The 21,840-nt window shown below is 41.4% G+C and overlaps 1 protein-coding gene across 1 annotated transcript in view; it reads right to left on the minus strand.

Annotated features, from left to right (window-relative positions):
- LOC115114404 (laminin subunit gamma-1-like) overlaps positions 1-21,840 on the minus strand; it is a 72,247-nt gene that overhangs the window by 49,110 nt on the left and 1,297 nt on the right. The gene's annotated exons all lie outside the window — the stretch shown is intronic.

The following is a 21,840-nucleotide window of genomic DNA, read 5'->3' on the forward strand; positions in this document are numbered from 1 at the left end:
CCTGACCGTTGGGCATCTCCGGCGCGGCCCATGCTTGGTTGCGTCCTACCTGACAGGTCGCTCCTACCAGGTCCCTCCCCACTGGTCTTCAAGAGGCTCTGTCAGGTCTCTCCTATCATTGCTATGCAGACGACACACAATTAATCTTCTCCTTTCCCCTCTGATGACCAGGTGGCGAATCGCATCTCTGCATGTCTGGCAGACATATCAGTGTGGATGATGGATCACCACCTCAAGCTGAACCTCGGCAAGACGGACTGCTCTTCCTCCCGGGGAAGGACTGCGAGAGTTGCACCCTTCTGAAAAAACCTACACTCGATCCCTCCGATGTCAACAACTACAGACCAGTATCCCTTCTTTCTTTTCTCTCCAAAACTCTTGAACGTGCCGTCCTTGGCCAGCTCTCCCGCTATCTCTCTCAGAATGACCTTCTTCTCTGATCCAAATCAGTCAGGTTTCAAGACTAGTCATTCAACTGAGACTGCTCTTCTCTGTGAGGGGAACGGAGGCACCTCCAGGCTCTGCTAAAAACAAGGGCACTATCCACCTCTGGCTCTCCTCTGCTCTCATCAAAACTTCTAGACAAACTCCTCATCAATCACCACCTTCCGGCACCTGAAACCCCACCTCTTTAAGATGTTGTTTCCACTTTGATCTTAATATAAATCCACAAGCTTCTATAATTACAATATTAGTTTGTGTTTCTTACATCTGCAAACAGCTACACTACCGTTCAAAAGTTTGGGGTCACTTAGAAATGTCCTTGTTTTGAAAGAAAAGCAAATTGTGTACTACTCCCTTCACAGAACAGCACAAACTGGCTCTGACCAGAATAGAAAGAAATGTCCTTGTTTTGAAAGAAAAGCAAATGGGAACAGCAGGCCCCGCTGCACAACTGAGCAAGAGGACAAGTACATTAGAGTGTCTAGTTTGAGAAACAGACACCTCACAAGTCCTCAACTGGCAGCTTCATTAAACAGTACCCAGCAAAACACCAGTCTCAATGTCAACAGTGAAGAGGCGACTCCGGGATGCTTTCATATTCTAGGCAGAGTTGCAAAGAAAAAGCCATATCTCAGACTGGCCAATAAAACTAAAAGATTAAGACGAGCAAAAGCACACAGACACTGGATATAGGAACTCTGCCTAGAAGGCCAGAATTCCGGAGTCGCCTCTTCACTGTTGAAGTTGAGACCGGTGTTTTGCGGGGTACTGTTTAATGAAGCTGCCAGTTGAGGACTTGTGAGGCGTCTGCTTCTTAAACTAGACACTCTAATGTACTTGTCTGATGAAAATATGCTGTCTTTATCAAACTGATGTTTTTGCATTTTGGGGGGGGTGTTCTCTCTTTTTTAAAGATTATGAAACCAGGGATGGGCATGAGTAACTTAGGCTTTCTCCAAAATGAACAACAAAAGGTTGGAGGTCTTCTGTATTATCTCCCATCAACTATACAATTAACACATACAGCTTGAAAAGATGTCTTGAGCAAAGGAACTACAAAAGGGAACAAGTATTACGTTTCTAACTGGACTAGCTATGTATAAATCATTTCACATCTGACACCTGACCCATAATTATCCCTTTTCTCCCCTTTGCCAAGTGCCTTGAAAGAAGAATTCACGTTTACCTTGCTTTTCCCCCAACCACAAGGGGATCATCACTCAGAACAGGCTAAAATTACCCTGCAAGAGTCTGCATGCCTGTGTAATACATCTCTTTCACAGACACACACTGTCTATAATAATAGAAAATCCTCTCCCTTAGGCATTTAATCATTTCCTGGGCACAGACAAAATCAAAATTTCTCAAAGGACCTGGCCCCCCCATGCAGTTCGAGTGCACTTCCTATTTGATTTTTCGGAGGTCAGTGGGTTGGAAGAGAGTCTTAGGAATGGAATTGCGAATAGATTTAGATGTCAAAATGTACATGACATCGTTGCCTTACCTTACCTTTCGTTGTGTCTGGCAACGTGACATTTACTCTTCAGCTCCTAACTTACCGTTAAAAAAACAGCTACAAAAAACAGCCACAAAGCAATGACAATTATATATCTATATATTTAAAAAAAACTTCATCTAAAACATATTACACTATTAAACAAGGCAATTGAGATAGGAATTAACTGAAATTTGTTAGTCACACACACTATAGCTCCAGCCTTGGGTCAATAGGTGGAATTTTGTAATTACTGGATCTCTATGGCAAGACGCATCATTCACCCAAGTTTCGTCACACTACCGTTCAGTGTTGGGTTATTTAGAAATGTCTTTGTTTTTGAAAGAAAATAACATTTTTTTGCCCATTAAAATAACATCAAATTGATCAGAAATACAATGTAGACATTGTTAATGTTGTAAATGACTATTGTTGCTGGAAACGGCAGATTTTTTTATGGAATATCTACATAGGTGTACAGAGGCCCAAAATCAGCAACCATCACTCCTGTGTTCCAATGACACATTGTGTTAGCTAATCCAAGTTTATAATTTTACAAGGCTAATTGATCATTAGAAAACCCTTTTCAATTATGTTAGCACAGCTGAAAACTGTTGTTCTGATTAAAGAAGCAATAAAACTGGCCTTCTAGACTAGTTGAGTATATGGAGCATCAGCTTTTGTGGGTTCGATTACAGGCTCAAAATGGCCAGAAACGAATAGATTTCGTTAGTGTACGAACGAACGGATGGAGACAGATCCACAGTCCCCTCACAGATTTCATCATGGGGGAAAATAAGGCAACCAATCTAGAGGTCGACCGATTAATCGGCACTTCTCATGCGTTCTGTGCAACAGAGTCAGGGTATATGTAGCCGTTTGGGCCGCCTGGCTCGTTGCGAACTGTGTGAAGACTATTTCTTCCTAACAAAGACAGCCAACTTCGCCAAACGGGGGTTGATTTAACAAAAGCGCATTTGCGAAAAAAAAGCACAATCGTTGCACGAATGTACCTTAACATAAACATCAATGCCTTTCTTAAAATCAATACACAGAAATATACATTTTTAAACCTGCATATTTAGTTAAAAGAAATGTTAGCAGGCAATATTAAACTAGGGAACTTGTGTCACTTCTCTTGCGTTCATTGCACGGGGTATCAGGGTATATGCAACAGTTTGGGCCGCCTGGCTCGTTGAACTAATTTGCCAGAATTTTACGTAATTATGACATAACATTGAAGGTTGTGCAATATAACAGCAATATTTAGACTTATGGATGCCAACCGTTAGATAAAATACAGAACGGTTCCGTATTTCACTGAAAGAATAAACGCTTTGTTTTCAAAATGATAGTTTCCAGACTTGACCATATTAATGACCCAATGCTTGTATTTCTGTGTTTTATTATATTATAATTAAGTCTATGATTTGATAGAGCAGTCTGATCGCTGGTAGGCAACAGCAGGCTCGTAAGCATTCATTCAAACAGCACTTTACTGCGTTTGCCAGCAGCTCTTTTATGACTTCAAGCCTATCAACTCCCGAGAATAGGCTGGCAATACTAAAGTACCTATTAGAACATCCAATAGTCAAAGGCATGTGAAATACAAATTATATAAAGAGAAATAGTCCTATAATAACTACAACCTAAAACTTTTTACCTGGGAATATTGAAGACTCACATTAAAAGGAGCAAGGAACTTAAACATGAGCTTTTTTACATGACACATATTGCACTTTTACTTTCTTCTCCAACACTTTGTTTTTGCATTATTTAAACCAAATTGAACAGGTTTCATTTTTTATCTGAGACTAAATTGATTTTATTGATGTATTATATTAAGTTAAAGTTTTTTAAAAAGTGCTCATTGTTCATTCAGTATTGTTGTAATTGTCATTATTACAATATATAACAAAATCGGCATCGGCTTTTTTTGGTCCTCCAACAATCGGTATTGGCGTTGAAAAATCATAATCGGTCGACCTCTAAACCAAACCATATTACACTTTTGAATAATGCAACGATTCACAAGCAGACAATTCAAGGGTCTATTTTCTCGTTCATAGCTACACCCATTCAATTTAGCTTGCAAGACAATAACACAGCAGGCTACTGCTAGCTAGTAACATTATGAAACATGAACGTTTATCTCACTCACTTGAATATAAAAGTATATTAAAGTTATCAATGTCATTCATAGTATAGTACAGAGCTTGTTAAACAAAATGATGTCTGCATTCTCCTTAGCTACATCATAATAGCTAGCTACTAGTTAGCTGAATGCTGGCATTAGCTAACGTTAGCTGAACCATAGGTAGATGGCTCTTCGGGCTACATTACAGGAAAATGTCTATTCAAAAAGTCAGCTTTTACAAAAACATTGCTCTGCTATAAACTATTTTTACTGTAGGAGCATCGGGCTCAACCACACAATTCAAAAGTACACTGCCCTGCTTGGAGGGGGGCAACTGATGGGAGAGTGTTGTGTGCTACATGAAAGTTTGTAAGTTTATATTACAGTATAAGGTCTAGCCGAGAGTATTTTATCTACATCTCTAGGCAAGCTCTTGTAGTGAGAATAAGCTCTAAACCAAGTTTATCAAGTTTATTTATCACAGCCTTAGGTTATGGCAGGGCGGAAGTAGATAGAATGTGAACTGACACGGCTGTCTTTAGAAAAGGCGACAAGAGCACCGTCACTTAGCCAGGCCACCAACATATGGTAAATCATATTGACAACTGCTGATCTGATTACACATAAGATTAGGCTTTATGTCAATGCCTGGAAACACTGGCACACCCAGTTGCTCTCTCTAGGACCAGGGTTGGTGAGTGACCACTGGTCTAGGATATATACATCAATATTGATGTTCTCTCAAACATTTATTTAAGCCACAGGACATGTTTTGGATCCTGGGGTAAAGATTTCACCCTTGCTGATAGAAATTGCGATCTACCAGCTTCAACTCCAGTTGCCAAAAATCTGAAGGCCCACCCCTGGAGATAACACACCTTAGGGGTAGTAGCCAAGCAAAGGTTTAAAATAAATATTAATGTTGGCGCAAAGATGTCAATTTCATCCAGTAAGGCATCCCATCCCAGGTTCTTTTCAACAGAACTCCACCAAGAAAGAGGTACCGGTATGCTTGTTTAAAAACCCTGCAATATACAAAAAGTTTATCCAGCCATCTAAACAGAAAAGAGAAACAACTTAATTTCAGATACAAGACAAAAGTACTGTTCAAAGGCATCATCTCCCTGATACAGGGTTTCCCAAACTCTTTGTCAGAGGTCACAAGAAGAAAACACGAAAAAATATTGCGTTAAACCAGTAGACCTGCATACTTTTCTACACGTTATCAAGTATATGATATTTTATGACCAGTTAACTATTGTTTATAGAAGCTTTTAGAACTTTCAAAGCTAATGACTTAACAGCAAGCCTGGGCATGTTATATCAATACTGTTTTTCCTGAGAAATAAATTGTGCGATTTGGTGCAAAACGATTCGATGCACTAACATCTGTTGAATAAACACATTCATTTCCCATTCTAAATACAAATCTGCTGCTGATGGAGCTCAGGAGCTAGGCCTCTCTGAGATGGATCTGTCTGAGCTAGTTTGAATTCGTGAAGGTATGAACTCTAGCTATTAGATTTAAATGGCTGCAATAGCACAAAGTGAATAAAAGGATTGTACTCAAAGTACAACTGAGTGGGCCTTCTCATGCACTCACGGGATAAAAAAGATTGACAGTTAATTGCAGTGGCCTTTCCCATGCTAAATATGGTCTATGAACCAGAGTTTCTGTTCGGGAAAACGTGGCGCATGACAACGTGACCAGGAAGATATTACATTTACCGGCCATTTGAGAGATTTACCGGACCCATTTGCATTGGGTGCGTAACTCATTAGGGAGTCCACCCACAGTGCTCAGAATGACAACAATCACATTTAGATTATGGTAATTCATCTTAACAGAATATGCAACTCCTGTAATGAAGCACCCAATAAAACGTTGTTTTCAAACATTTGCCAAAACACAATTTGTGGGAAAACACCATTCTATTCTAAACAGCACACCTGATGTGATAGGTTCCATACGTGACAGAGATTACATTTTCACTTAGAAACTTAGAAAGAGGGGGAATCTAAAGAAGGGTGGGTTGCTAATATTACTAGGATTGTGCCTTTGGCTTCAGGACAAAGAAGGTTGATATAGAAAACCTAAAAACATGAGAAATGGCAAATGAGGTAGTCTATATAAAATAATTGTCTCCACGTTTCTAAGGTCGGATTTTTCCTAGGCTACTTTCAAGTAAAGATTTTCAGGTTTTAAAACAATTCAGTATATGTTTTCAAAATGCATACGGCCTTCAGCTCACATTGCAAAGTGGTGGGTGGTGTGCTGATCGTCAACGGTAGGCAGGCTATGCACTTGAATGGCAGAAGGGAGATGCACTTCAATTACCAGTTGATTAAAAAAAAAAGAGGCTTGTTCATTTTTTATTGTGGCCATCAAAATTGTTTTTTTAACACCCGATTGCGTTTAGAATTGTTGCACAATGACTGGGCTTATAAAAGCACATTTCATTCCAGCAGCAAGGGTGGAAGGAGCTGCAGTAGCAGCGCTGTTGAACAAATTATATTCCACTCAAAATAGGCTCTGTAGGCTGTGTGCGTGTGATAAATACGATACATGACGACTAAACAAAATACACATGCGGCAATTTAATTCCACAAATTTTAGCAAATTAACCTATAGACCGATAAGCATGATGGTCAAATATATTTCCATCAACTGATATTTTATTCAATGAATAAAACACTTTTTCCCAATGGGATTGTTTTTTGTCTCCTGTTCAATTTGGCTGCCAAATATTTGATTTATCAGCATTTGATTTTAATCATTCAATTACCAACTAACGGAAACCCTGCTGTGAACAAATAAGTGGACAGCTTCTGAGAATAAAACAAGGCTAACCAGATAACAGTGCATCACACCCAATCACATTTGACAAATAAGCATTTGGTCATCTAATACTAATCAGAAGATGCCCAAAAAATATATTTAGATAACTCGGAAGTTGCTTTTGCTATTCCACATGTAAAAATGGTTTGGGGACTAATACAGTTGACAATCAATCAATCCATGATAATTGGTTGGGAGAGGCTAAAACAGAGGTCAGAGAAAAGCTCCCGCATTAGGTATTCAGTTGTTTGCCGAACAATGTCAGGCTTGAGGGCGTAGATCTTCCAAATCCTATCATTCTTGGGGTGCCATTCTCATAGATTTCTCAGGAGATGGTGCCAGTACTAAGTACACCGTTAAGATTTAAGGCTCCAGAGTCAAAATACCTTGGCATGTAACAGGCAAATGACTTGGTAAAAGGCAATGAAGAAGATAATTAAAAACCAATTTTGGACTGACCAATGTAAACTTTTTATATCACAAAATTTAGATCTGAAATCTTTTGGACATCAAAGCAAACCTACTTAAGTCAGAAAAGGATACTCATACGATATATGATGAGATATACAAAACCTATCCAACTGACAACATTGGAACCAAGACCTAAAAATAACTGATATTGACACAAGATGGAGTGTTGGTACATAACTAACAAAAACACACACTTAATCCAGTATAACCTAATGTACAAAATATATTACACAAGAGACAAAATGAACAAATTCTACAGCTCAGCAGACCGAGTCATGTCTTAAGTGTAAATCAAAAAATGACTTAATAATTAATGCCTTCTGGGAGTGCTACAAAGCCAAATGTTATGGCGGAGTTAGCTAACTTTATATCAGAAGTTTTGCAATGTAAGTTCACTTTTAATCCATCTATCTGCATATTTCAAGACATGGCATATGAGGGTGCGGTGGGATACCAAATGGGTTGGACCATTCCATCCTCGTCAATGGGCTCCGGGCAGCCGAGCGGAAATGGAGGAAAACTCGCCTCCCTGCGGACCTGGCATCCTTTCACTCCCTCCTCTCTACATTTTCCTCTTCTGTCGCTGCTGCTAAAGCCACTTTCTACCACTCTAAATTCCAAGCATCTGCCTCTAACCCTAGGAAGCTCTTTGCCACCTTCTCCTCCCTCCTGAATCCCCCCCCCCCCCCCCTCCTCCCTCTCTGCAGATGACTTCGTCAACCATTTTGAAAAGAAGGTCGACGACATCCGATCCTCGTTTGCTAAGTCAAACGACACCGCTGGTTCTGCTCACACTGCCCTACCCTGTGCTCTGACCTCTTTCTCCCCTCTCTCTCCAGATGACATCTCGCGTCTTGTGACGGCCGGCCGCTCAACAACCTGCCCGCTTGACCCTATCCCCTCCTCTCTTCTCCAGACCATTTCCGGAGACCTTCTCCCTTACCTCACCTCGCTCATCAACTCATCCCTGACCGCTGGCTACGTCCCTTCCGTCTTCAAGAGAGCGAGAGTTGCACCCCTTCTGAAAAAACCTACACTCGATCCCTCCGATGTCAACAACTACAGACCAGTATCCCTTCTTTCTTTTCTCTCCAAAACCCTTGAACGTGCCGTCCTTGGCCAGCTCTCCCGCTATCTCTCTCAGAATGACCTTCTTGATCCAAATCAGTCAGGTTTCAAGACTAGTCATTCAACTGAGACTGCTCTTCTCTGTATCACGGAGGCGCTCCGCACTGCTAAAGCTAACTCTCTCTCCTCTGCTCTCATCCTTCTAGACCTATCGGCTGCCTTCGATACTGTGAACCATCAGATCCTCCTCTCCACCCTCTCCGAGTTGGGCATCTCCGGCGCGGCCCACGCTTGGATTGCGTCCTACCTGACAGGTCGCTCCTACCAGGTGGCGTGGCGAGAATCTGTCTCCTCACCACGTGCTCTCACCACTGGTGTCCCCCAGGGCTCTGTTCTAGGCCCTCTCCTATTCTCGCTATACACCAAGTCACTTGGCTCTGTCATAACCTCACATGGTCTCTCCTATCATTGCTATGCAGACGACACACAATTAATCTTCTCCTTTCCCCCTTCTGATGACCAGGTGGCGAATCGCATCTCTGCATGTCTGGCAGACATATCAGTGTGGATGACGGATCACCACCTCAAGCTGAACCGCGGCAAGACGGAGCTGCTCTTCCTCCCGGGGAAGGACTGCCCGTTCCATGATCTCGCCATCACGGTTGACAACTCCACTGTGTCCTCCTCCCAGAGCGCTAAGAACCTTGGCGTGATCCTGGACAACACCCTGTCGTTCTCAACTAACATCAAGGCGGTGGCCCGTTCCTGTAGGTTCATGCTCTACAACATCCGCAGAGTACGACCCTGCCTCACACAGGAAGCGGCGCAGGTCCTAATCCAGGCACTTGTCATCTCCCGTCTGGATTACTGCAACTCGCTGTTGGCTGGGCTCCCTGCCTGTGCCATTAAACCCCTACAACTCATCCAGAACGCCGCAGCCCGTCTGGTGTTCAACCTTCCCAAGTTCTCTCACGTCACCCCGCTCCTCCGCTCCCTCCACTGGCTTCCAGTTGAAGCTCGCATCCGCTACAAGACCATGGTGCTTGCCTACGGAGCTGTGAGGGGAACGGCACCTCAGTACCTCCAGGCTCTGATCAGGCCCTACACCCAAACAAGGGCACTGCGTTCATCCACCTCTGGCCTGCTCGCCTCCCTACCACTGAGGAAGTACAGTTCCCGCTCAGCCCAGTCAAAACTGTTCGCTGCTCTGGCCCCCCAATGGTGGAACAAACTCCCTCACGACGCCAGGACAGCGGAGTCAATCACCACCTTCCGGAGACACCTGAAACCCCACCTCTTTAAGGAATACCTAGGATAGGATAAAGTAATCCTTCTCACCCCCCCCCCCCTAAAAGATTTAGATGCACTATTGTAAAGTGGCTGTTCCACTGGATGTCATAAGGTGAACGCACCAATTTGTAAGTCGCTCTGGATAAGAGCGTCTGCTAAATGACTTAAATGTAAATGTTGTGGAGGGACTGGCGTGGGGTGAAAGTGGATGGCTTTTAACCACTTCTTTGGATTCCTCATGTCTTACACATTGTCTGAAAAATGTTTGGTCCAAATCAGATGTTAGGTACTATAATTATTGGATATTAAATTCATCCAATTAATTAAAATGCCCAATTTGGGTGCAATCAATTAGCCTAATATCTCAAGAGATGTATTGTATTGCAACAAAATAATGTTTCCGGAATGTTTCTAACTACAGAAAACAACTTCAGCACAATCAGATGGTGGGTGTCATGGCTCACTGAAATTATATGGAATGACCCAAGTACAAGTTCTTGTTGGGGTAGTGGAGAAATTAAATATCATGGGCCAGCAGGACAGCGTCCTTATCTCTCATAAGGAGTGGAACATCCAGCCCTTCCTGAAGCAGTGTGCAGAGAGGGAACTCAAACCAAAGCATTTTGCTGTTTCAGCGGAAACTCAGCCCTCTGCATTTCAACAGAATAAAAATATTTTGAGAAGAGGGGTTATCTCCTATCCCGATGTCTACTTTGCCTAGCCTTGGAGGGGGGGTGGGGGGCAGCATGTGACAGTGCAGCAAGAGGTGGTGCTTTGATTTGGCAGTGCTAAGGACTGCCTCTAAACCTACCACTGGCTTTTTAATTAGCTCAGAGCAGCAAGAATGTTAAGTTTCAACTTCAAAGTAAACACTGATGAATGGACAGCAAACATAGGCTGTAGTTAAGCTTTTTAGGGATCCCCATCACAGGATGAATCTTGAGAATGTAAGGTCTCCAAAAAGAAAAGGTTTTGTCTTCAGGGGTGTGCATGAGAGACTTTTCCTATAAGATGGAAAGACAGGCAGGTAAATTAAAGTAACAAAGAGATCCAGGAGAGAAAGGGAGAAGGATTGGAGGGATAGAGGGGACGATATGGTCAGACGGGTAGGAATGACCAAACAAAAAGGCTAATCCAGCAAATGAAAAACCCCTCCCCCTTGTAAAAAAATATATTTTTGTGAGGTTGTAGGACTTTAGGAGGGGAAGGTGGGGAGCGGTCACCCATGCTTCAGATCTAAAGATAGGACTGTCATCGTCAGACTCTGGAAGGCCTTTGATAGAGAGAAGGTTTATTCAAAGAGTTCCAGGTTTAAACTGCCACTGGCAGAATACCTGATATGGCTACATTTGTTGCTTTAATAATGTGTCCTTGGAAAAATTATTCCTGGTTGTCAAATATTTAAAATAACTCAAGTTAGCCTGAGCAGTGATTTGCACACCAAGGGTGGTCATCAAGTCAAATACAAGTGCATCGAACAGAAATCAAATAAGCCTAAAATCAAAGTTACATTTACTAATATTCAGGAACAGTTCAATTACTTGCACAAACAACATAGTAATACAAAGCTAAAGCAAAGGCTAAGGAAGTCACAAATGCAGACTCCATGGTGTATGCCTACCTGAACCGTAGTCACTGTTCTGGCAGGCTACCACCTGGTACTCTACCCTGCACCTCAGAGACTGCTGCCTTATGACGATAGTCATTGAACAGTTTGATTTTTTTTTATTCCCCTTTATTTAACTCGGCAAGTCAGTTAAGAACAAATTCTTATTTTCAACGACGGCCTAGGAACAGTGGGTCAAACTGCCTTGTTCGGGGGCAGAACAATAGATTTTCACCTTGTCAGCTCCGGGATTCGATCTTGCAAACTTTCGGTTACTAGTCCAACGCTCTAACCGGTAGGCTACATGCCACTGTTTACATACTGCTTCACACACTCAAAATGTACAGTATATACTGTATTATAGTCATGGCTCATCCTAAAAAAAAATGTTTATATTTAAAAGTTTGTAGATTGTGTGTACTTTTTTTATTGCTAGGTATTACTGCAGTGTTGGAGCTAGAAACACAAGCATTTCAATGCACCTGTGATAACATCTGCAAATCAGTGTGCGCAGCCAATAAACTTCTATTATAACATGATATTTAAGCTCAGTTTTAGGAAAGAGGCACACAATTTTGCCTAATGGACAGACAGAATTTACACTACTGCTACTGTGTTTATCATATATCCTAATGCCTAGTCACCTTACCCCTATACATATCTACCTCCATCACCAGTATGCTTGCACATTGTAAATATTGTATTGGAACTGACCCTGTATATAGCTTCTTACTTTCCCAAATTCTTCTTATTTCTCGTGTGTTTTTGTTCTACCGTATGTTATATTTTTGTGCTACATTCATATCGATAACTGTATTGTTGGGTTTGGAGCTGGCAAAAAAGGCATTTCAGTGTACGAGACAAAACTTGAAACGCCTACACTTGAATTTTTGAAGACTGTCTAATTCATGTGAAATGAACTAGGAACTGAGACCGGAGTGTGGCTAAATGTAAGTTCTCAGTCACTGAAGTCAGGTGGTCCGCTGTACAAAGGCGGGAATGTCACAACAACGTGAAGAAATGGCCTTGTTGTTCCACAGGAAGAGCTCATGTTTGGCCAGGCAGGCAGACAAAGGAAGTTGCAGCAGGGAATCAGATTTTTGTACGCCGGAAATTCAAGTGACCTTTGGTGAACTGGACTCGAATACAGTACAACCAAATCATAATAAAAGAGTCTAAATAAATGTGTTATTATCGTTCAAATACACTACTCTTCTCTGGGATAAATCTAGGCAGCTTGATAAACGGCACACACAAAGCCTTTTCCTGTCTAATATAGTCACAAGATGGCGCCGGAAGAAATGGCCGCCATTTTACGGGTGCCTAAACAATTGTGCTATTTTCTCATGTTATTTGTTACTTACTTTGTAAATAATGTTTCTACCACCGTATCTTACGGCACAAAAAGTGAGCTTCTGGATATCAGGACAGCGATCACTCACCTCGGATTAGACAAAGATTTTTCCTTGAACAAGCAGGACGCACACAATGTACTTCAGACACCCGACAAGGCCAAAATCCCAGACATTGGCAAGAGAAAGAAGCAGGTATAGAGGACACAGGGCGGGGTGCCTTGTAAGGATACGCCAACGGCGAGTGGGAAATCTGCACTCACTATCAGTATTACTTGCCAACGTACAATCATTGGACAATAAATTAGATGAGGTACGATCAAGAAAATACTACCAACGGGACATCAAAAACTGTAATATCTTATGTTTCACTGAATCGTGGTTGAATGACGAAATTAAAGCAGTTAGCACCAGTGGCTCAGTCTATAAAAAAATGGTCAGATGAAGCAGATGCTAAACTACAGGACTGTTTCGCTAGCACAGAATGGAATATGTTCCGGGATTCTTCCGATGGCATTGAGGAGTACACCACATCAGTCTCCGGCTTCATCAATAAGTGCATCGAGGACGTCGTTCCCACAGTGACTGTACGTACATTCCCCAACCAGAAGCCATGGACTACAGGCAACATTCGCACTGAGCTAAAGCGTAGAGCTGCTGCTTTCAAGGTGCGGGACTCGGAAGCTTATAAAAAATCCCGCTATGCCCTCCAACGAACCATCAGAGGCAAAGCACCAATACAGGACTAAGATTAAATTGTACTACATCGGCTCTGACGCTTGTCAGATGTGGCAGGGCCTGCAAAGTATTACAAACTACAAAGGGAAGCACAGATGCGAGCTGCCCAGTGACACAAGCCAAACAGACGAGCTAAACCACTTCTATGCTCACTTCAAGGCAAGCAACACTGAAGTATGCATGAGAGCATCAGCTGTTCCAGACGATTGTGTGATCACGCTCTCTGTAGCCGACGTGAGTAAGACCTTTAAACAGGTAAACATTCACAAGGCCACAGGGCCAGATGGATTACCAGGACATGAGTTCCGGGCATGTGCTGACCAACAGGCTGGGATCTTCACTGACATTTTTAACATGTCCCTGACTGAGTCTGTAATACCAACATGTTTCAAGCAGACCACCACACTGCCCTTTCCGACCTTGACAAAAGGAACACCTACGTGAGAATGCTATTCATTGATTACAGCTCAGCGTTCAACACCATAGTGCCCTCAAAGCTCATCACCAAGCTAAGGATCCTGGGACTAAACACCTCCCTCTGCAACTTCCTGACCGGCCGCCCCCAAGTGGTGAGGGTAGGTAGCAACAAATCTGCCACGCTGATCTTCAACACTGGAGCCCCTGAGGGGTGCGTGCTAAGTCCCCTCCTATACTCCATGTTCACCCACAACAGCATGGCCAGGCACGACTCCAACACCATCATTAAGTTTGCAGATGACAACAGTGGTAGGCCTGATCAACAACAACGACAAGACAGCCTATATGGAGGTCAGAGACCTGGCCATGTGGTGCCAGAATAACAACCTATCCCTCAACATAATCAAGACAAATGAGATGATTGTGAACTACAGGAAAAGGAGGACCGAGCATGCCCCCACTCTCATCGGCGGGGCTGTAGTGCAGCAGGTTGAGAGCTTCAAGTTCCTTGGTGTCCACATCTCCAACCAACTATCATGGTCCAAACACACCAAGACAGTCGTGAAGATGGCACGACAAAGCCTAGTCCCCCTCAGGACACTAAAAAGATTTGGCATGGGTTCTCAGATCCAAAAAAGGTTCTACCGCTGCAACATCGAGAGCATCACTGCCTGGCACGGCAACTGCTCGGCCTCCAACCGCAAGACACTACAGATGGTAGTGCTTATGGCCCAGTACATCACTGGGGCTAAGCTGCCTGCCATCCAGGACCTCTATACCAGGTGGTGTTAGAGGAAGGCCACCCCAGTCATAGACTGTTCTCTCTGCTATCGCATGTCAAGCAGTACCGGAGCGCCAAGTGTAGGACCAAAAGGCTTCTCAACAGCTTTTACCCCCAAACCATAAGACTCCTGAACAGGTGATCAAATGGCTACCCGGACTATTTGCATTGTGTCCCGCCACTCCCCACGCCAACCCTCTTATGCTGCTGCTACACTTTGTTTATCATCTATACATATTCACTTTAACTATACCTACATTTACATATTATCTCAAATAGCCCAACTAACCGGTGCCCAACGAACATTGATTCTGTACCGGTACCACCTGTATATAGCCTCGCTACTGTTATTTTACTTATCAATTGTTTACCTAATACCTATTTTTTACTTTATGTCACTGTTGGTTAGGGCCTGTAAGTAAGCATTTCACTGTATTCGGAGCACGTGACAAATAAACTTTGATTTGATACACAAAATATCAACTCGACACCTGTTGTAAATACCTAACATCTATGATTAAAAACAAACCAAAAAATAGTAACATTACATACATCACTAAAAGTGCCTATTCACTGTTACTTTGAGAACAACAGTTACAGTAAAAGCAACTATCACTATTATTTCCAATGTTAGATGTAAAAAAAAAATAAAAAAATGTAAAAAATATATATTTTATGGGTGTATTCAACATCCTCTCTATAAACATGTGTCCTGTGTCTGAAAAAAAATGTCTGGGTGAGTCCCTAAAGTCCAATAGGACAGGTTTCTTCAAATTTCAAAACATTCTCCCCCACGATAAAATCGGGAAAGGGACTGTGGATTTGTTTCTGTTCGGTCGTCAAATGTGATCTCAGACAGTTCTGGGCTTATTTTGACGAAACTTGGGTGAATGATGAGTCTTGCCAGAGAGATCCTGCATTTACAAAATAACAGATTGGCCCAAAGCAGGAGCTATTTTAATGAACTGAAATATGTTGGTCAGACGTAATCTCAATTGGCCCAAGGGGGGGACCCTGCATCATTCGTGGGTGGACAAACTGTTTACTGTTGCCTTGTTTTATAAGTCACAATAGAATATAGGCCTACTGAAAACTGTATACAGAGGGGAAATGGGTAACAGTGAGTGCAATCCTTTCAACTCTTCAAATTCACCTCATGGTCCATCTTATTGCAAAACAACATTCAACTGATTAAAACAAACCTGTGCACATACACCCACAGAGCTTCATTACTGGGATATGTACAGTAGATTGGGTTTCGGAGCTTATTGGCTCTTTGCTACTTAATCATTTGCATCCTTTGTTAAATGTATCTACGCCTTTTCTAATCCTAAATGTTATTCAGACACAGACGTTTGTGATCATCAGAAAAACCTAGAGCAGAGATCATCAACTACACTGCATGAAGAACATATATAATATTTCACTAAAATAATCATTTCAAACCTTGCTTACATTTGTATACAATCACATATCTCTATTATGCGTGGGAATACTTTGGAACATATTTCCAAAAATAAAATCATTTGGAGCTGATTTGCTGGTGTTTTCAAAGTTTATTTTTGTTAATTGTTTTTTTTGGTCAGAAAACATGGGGGGGTCAAATAAAAAAAAATGACCCGTGGGATGCCAATTGAGGAACCCTGACCTAGGGCGTTAGAAATAAAAGGTTCCCACACTGAGATCATTCCTTCACCGGCAAAACAATAGGTTCTAACCAGGATGACGTCTCGTCCCCACTGCACTTTCAGATTGGTATAATTTGCAACAGCTGGCCTATCTTGACTGTCTTTCATAGCGTTTGGGAAAGCCTATAAAAGAACATGACTAGAGTCCACAGGGACCAGAGAAATACTCCTCCTGGCTTTCCCACACTGCTGTGCACCATCTCATCTCTGGGACAGACGAACAGCTTCCTGTGTGCTAGTGACCAAAGCTATAGCCATTAACCCCCTCCCAGATCACAGGAGAATCCAAGAACAGGATTCACATACTGAGAAAGACATATATTACATTTGAATATATATATATATCCCTTTGTTTTGTTAATGTGAAAAACTCTCCAACATAACTTTTCATATCCTGATACTGAATGCTTTCAGATGGATGTAGGCCTACACAGGACAGAACATACAAAGAGTTGAAGCACAACTTCAGTAGCAAAAGATTTGGTCAGTACCTGTACATTGAAAGCAATCTTGTAACGGTACAGCATTAACCTATGAAGAACACAAGAATGTATGCCTTTTTTTTTTTTTAAACGTGCCACAATCAAACCAAAGTCACTATCTTAGGTCAATAAGGTACTTTATGATTGTTATGTGGACAATAGGCAGAACTATTCATATCCTGCAGGTGTTCACTACACGTCCATAAGAGTACAGCATTGTTAAAAGATTGTTCAGTTTGCTTGTTTGTTTCACTTTACTACCTCTTTCACTTTACTGCCTCTTGGAATAATAGTTGTAACCAACCTTGGCAACCATGTGTGCACTGTTAATAGCCTAAGCAGGGTGAGTACATGCTATTTAGGAAAATGCTTCCCATTTAAGGACCTTAAGAAATGCCTTTTAAAAACGTACATTTGAAACAACAACCTCAAGGGGACGTCTCCCTCATTGTTCACATTCTTTATAGACACTGACATTTCAGGGGATAGATGAAGAAAATTCCACTCAAATTGGCACATCATAAATATTAATCTCTTTAACATTTAGGGTAAACTGGGGAACAGAATTTGTTAAAATGAACACTCCTGAACATGCAAATCAGAAATGTGAGACCAGCCTCCTTATTTCTATGGCGTCATCATAATGTATTTGAGGGCTAGGCATTCAAGAGTGGAGGACACTACTAGAAAGCATGTCTAGTTCAATTTGAACATCTGCCTATTTGCTACATAACAGATCGCAACATCTTTTCTCCTTTTTATACTGAACAAAAATATAAATTCAGCAATTTAAGATTTTACTGAGTTACAGTTCATACAAGGAAATCAGTCAATTGAAATAAGTTTCATTAGTCCATAATCTATGGATTTCACATGACTGGGAGTACATTTATGCATCAGTTGGTCACAGATACCTTAAAAAGGGTAGGGGCATGGATCAGAAAACCAGTCAGTGTCTGGTGTGACCATCACTTGCCTCATGCAGTGTGACACATCTCCTTCACAGGCTGTCGATTGTGGCCTGTGGAATGTGGTCCCACTCCTCTTTAATGGCTGTGCTGGATATTGGCGGGAACTGAAACACGCTGTCGTACACGTCGATCCAGAGCATCACAAACATGCTCAATGGGTGACATGTCTGGTGAGTATGCAGGTTATGGAAGAACTGGGACATTTTCAGCTTCCAGAAATTGCGTACAGATCCTTGCATTATCATGCTGAAACATGAGGTGACGGCAGCAGATGACTGACATGACAATGGGCCTCAGGGTCTCATCACGTTATATCTGTGCATTCATATTGCAATTGATAAAATGCAATTGTATTCGTTGTCTGTAATTTATGTTGGCCCATACTATAATCCCATGGGGCATTCTGTTCATAACTTTAACATCAGCAAAAGGCTCACCCACACGCTATACACGTGGTCCGCGGTTGTGAGGCCGGTTGGACATACTGCCAAATTCTTTAAAAACAACAGCGGCCTATGGTAGAGAAATTAACATTAAATTATCTGGCAACAGCTCGTGGACATTCAATCAGCATGCTAATTGCACGCTGCCTCAAACCTTGAGACATCTGTAGCATTGTTTTGTGTAGCCTTGTGCTGTGTGACAAACTGCACATTTTAGAGTGGCCATATACTGACCCAAGCACAAAGTACACCTGGGTCATGATCGTGCTTTTTAATCAGTTTCTTGATATGCCACACCTGTCAGGTGGATGGATTATCTTGGCAAAGGAGAAAAGCTCATTAACAGGGATGTAAACAAATTAGTTCACAATATTTTAGAGAAATAATATTTTTGTTCATATGGAAAATTTCAGTGATCTTTTATTTTAGCTCATGAAACATGGGAGCAAAACTTTACATGTTGCGCTTATATTTTTGTTCAGTATACCTTCTGCTCTCGTACTTCTTTCCTAATTCTACCTCTACCTGCTACCAGCCCCACATCTTCAAGCTCTAGTTAAATGTCTGGTGTGTTATCAAGTCGGTACATGCCTTCTTCCTGCCCAGACTAGCCCTTCAAAGGCATATAGACATGCAAGTCATCAAAGCCTTGAATAGATCAAAACAAAAGCTTAAATCTTAACAAAAATCTGGTAATTTAACCTGTGCTTTTATCTTAAGTGACTTACCATTAACACAGATACAGTGGGGCAAAAAAGTATTTAGTCAGCCACCAATTGTGCAAGTTCTCCCACTTAAAAAGATGAGGCCTGTAATTGTCATCATAGCTACACTTCAATTATGGCAGACAAAATTAGAAAAGAAATCCAGAAAAATCACATTGTAGGATTTTTAAGGAATTTATTTGCAAATTATGGTAAAAAAATAAGTATTTGGTCAATAACAAAAGTTTCTCAATACTTTGTTTTTTCACTCAAAATCTCACGATACATGGCCCCATTCATTCTTTCCTTTACACAGATCAGTCGTCCTGGTCCCTTTGCAGAAAAACAGCCCCAAAGCATGATGTTTCCACCCCCATGCTTCACAGTACGTATGGTGTTCTTTGGATGCAACTCAGCATTCTTTGTCCTCCAAACACGACGAGTTGAGTTTTTACCAAAAGGTTCTATTTTGGTTTCATCTGACCATATGACATTCTCCCAATCTTCTTCTGGATCACCCAAATGCTCTCTAGCAAACTTCAGACGGGCCTGGACATGTACTGGCTTAAGCAGGGGGACACGTCTGGCACTGCAGGATTTGAGTCCCTGGCGGCGTAGTGTGTTACTGATGGTAGGCTTTGTTACTTTGGTCCCAGTTCTCTGCAGGTCATTCACTAGGTCCCCCTGTGTGGTTCTGGGATTTTTGCTCACCGTTCTTGTGATAATTTTGACCCCACGGGGTGAGATCTTACGTGGAGCCCCAGATCGAGGGAGATTATCAGTGGTCTTGTACGTCTTCCATTTCCTAATAATTGCTCCCACAGTTGATTTCTTCAAACCAAGCTGCTTACCTATTGCAGACTCAGTCTTCCCAGCCTGGTGCAGGTCTACAATTTTGTTTCTGGTGTCCTTTGACAGCTCATTGGTCTTGGCCATAGTGGAGTTTGGAGTGTGACTGTTTGAGGTTGTGGACAGGTGTCTTTTATACTGATAAGTTCAAACAGGTGCCATTAATACAGGTAACGAGTGGAGGACAGAGGAGCCTCTTAAAGAAGAAGTTACAGGTCTGTGAGAGCCAGAAATCTTGCTTGTTTGTGGGTGACCAAATACTTATTTTCCACCATAATTTGCAAATAAATTCATTAAAAATCCTACAATGTGATTTTCTGGATTTTTTTTCTAATTTTGTCTGTCATAGTTTAAGTGTACCTATGATGAAAATTACAGGCCTCTCATGTTTTTAAGTGGGAGAACTTGCACAATTCGTGGCTGACAAAATACTTTTTTGCCCCACTGTACATTCAGCCTATGTGGAAATTAAACCACAAACTGCTTGAAGTTGCTGGTATTGTGGTTGAACCAATTGAGCCACCTGGACCAATTATTCTCTGGAGAACAAGATCAAACGCATGCCTACACAAGCATAATTGTGAATTAAAATATTTTTTTGACTTCAAGTCAACTAGCTACAACCAAACTTGGAGTGAAGTCAATGTTTCCTTCAAACAAAGGTTGGCAAACAAAATGTAAACAGAGGGCTGCCTAACTTAAAAAGAGGAAGACAGGCCAGCCACCTCTGCCATTGTGGCTTTGAGTGGCTGACAAGCAGAATAGATGCAAGAGCATTCTTTCCCATTCCCTCAGAATCACCTCCTCCACAATATGGTTTTGCTTGGTTGGCAGAAATTCAGTGATTTGCGTAATGTGAACAATCTAATCAGTAAACTCATGACTATAGAGTGATAATGGGAAACAAGCAGAGGTCACTTCATGCCAAGAGTGCCAGCCTTGAGGGCTCTTGTGAGGTAATGTATTAATAGGACTAAGTCAAAAATAAAATTATATTAAAAGCTCAATGTTGCCAACAAATCAATGCAGGAAATATGTTGAGAGAATATGATTGTACAGAAATTTCTCACTTTTTCCCCCCCACATACTGCTTCACGTTTATTAATATCAACAATTTAATACGCTTGAAAGGCATGTTAGATAACAGTAGTGTCCTTGACATTTCTAGCAAGCATACTAATAATATATCAGTAAAACAGTATTAACAATCCTTAAATGTTAGGGCTCATTGAACCAGGAGTTTAGGTAATGTCAATAGGAATTGTAATCTTGAGTGCTTCTTCACAAAGGGAACAGTGACATTTTACAGAGCTTAATCTAATCTCTCTCTTTGTGCATCAAATAGATACTACTATCACACGGAACAGAGCAAAAAAAAATGTGTTTAAAACAAATTCAAATACTACTGGACATAAAAGTCTAAAAACACCAGCAAATCAACTCCAAGGGATTAGAATTTTGAAAATCTGTTTCAAAGTATCCCCACATAAGAGAGAGATGTGTGATTGTATACAAACAGAAGCAATGTTTGAAATGATGTTTTAGTTTAACATTATATCCGTTTAGGATTCATGTGGACAATTTTCACTCTAAAAATGATTTGTAATTGACCATCCACAAAAAAAATTGCGGCTGAATCTAGTTGTTAATCTCTGGCCTTGTGGTGTATTTATACTGAAGTGTATTGTGCTTGGACTGTGGAACGTGTCGTCCGACAAAACAATACGTTGTTTCAAAACTCTTTTTTTTTTTTTTAAAGTTAAGAATAATTATAATTAACTAGACAACGTGCAGTTTACACCAACTTTGTGTCCACTTATAGAATAGGCGACTACAGCCTCCACCAGTTGATCAAAGTTTGCTACCTTCGGTTACAAAGACCCTACAACGAGACTCATGACTAAACCGCTCAGGAATGTCTGTAACTATTTAAAAACAGTAGTGTTGGGTTTACAGACAAAAACATTACTCATAAATATCTTATGTAAAGTTTATCTTCTGAAAAAATCTCTGGAAAAGCCTTCGAAATATTCCCTTTCCAATCATAAACCCGAATCAGTTTTTT

The sequence above is a fragment of the Oncorhynchus nerka genome, linkage group LG9b, assembly GCF_034236695.1.
Source record: "Oncorhynchus nerka isolate Pitt River linkage group LG9b, Oner_Uvic_2.0, whole genome shotgun sequence".
In the NCBI taxonomy this organism is placed as follows: domain Eukaryota; kingdom Metazoa; phylum Chordata; class Actinopteri; order Salmoniformes; family Salmonidae; genus Oncorhynchus; species Oncorhynchus nerka.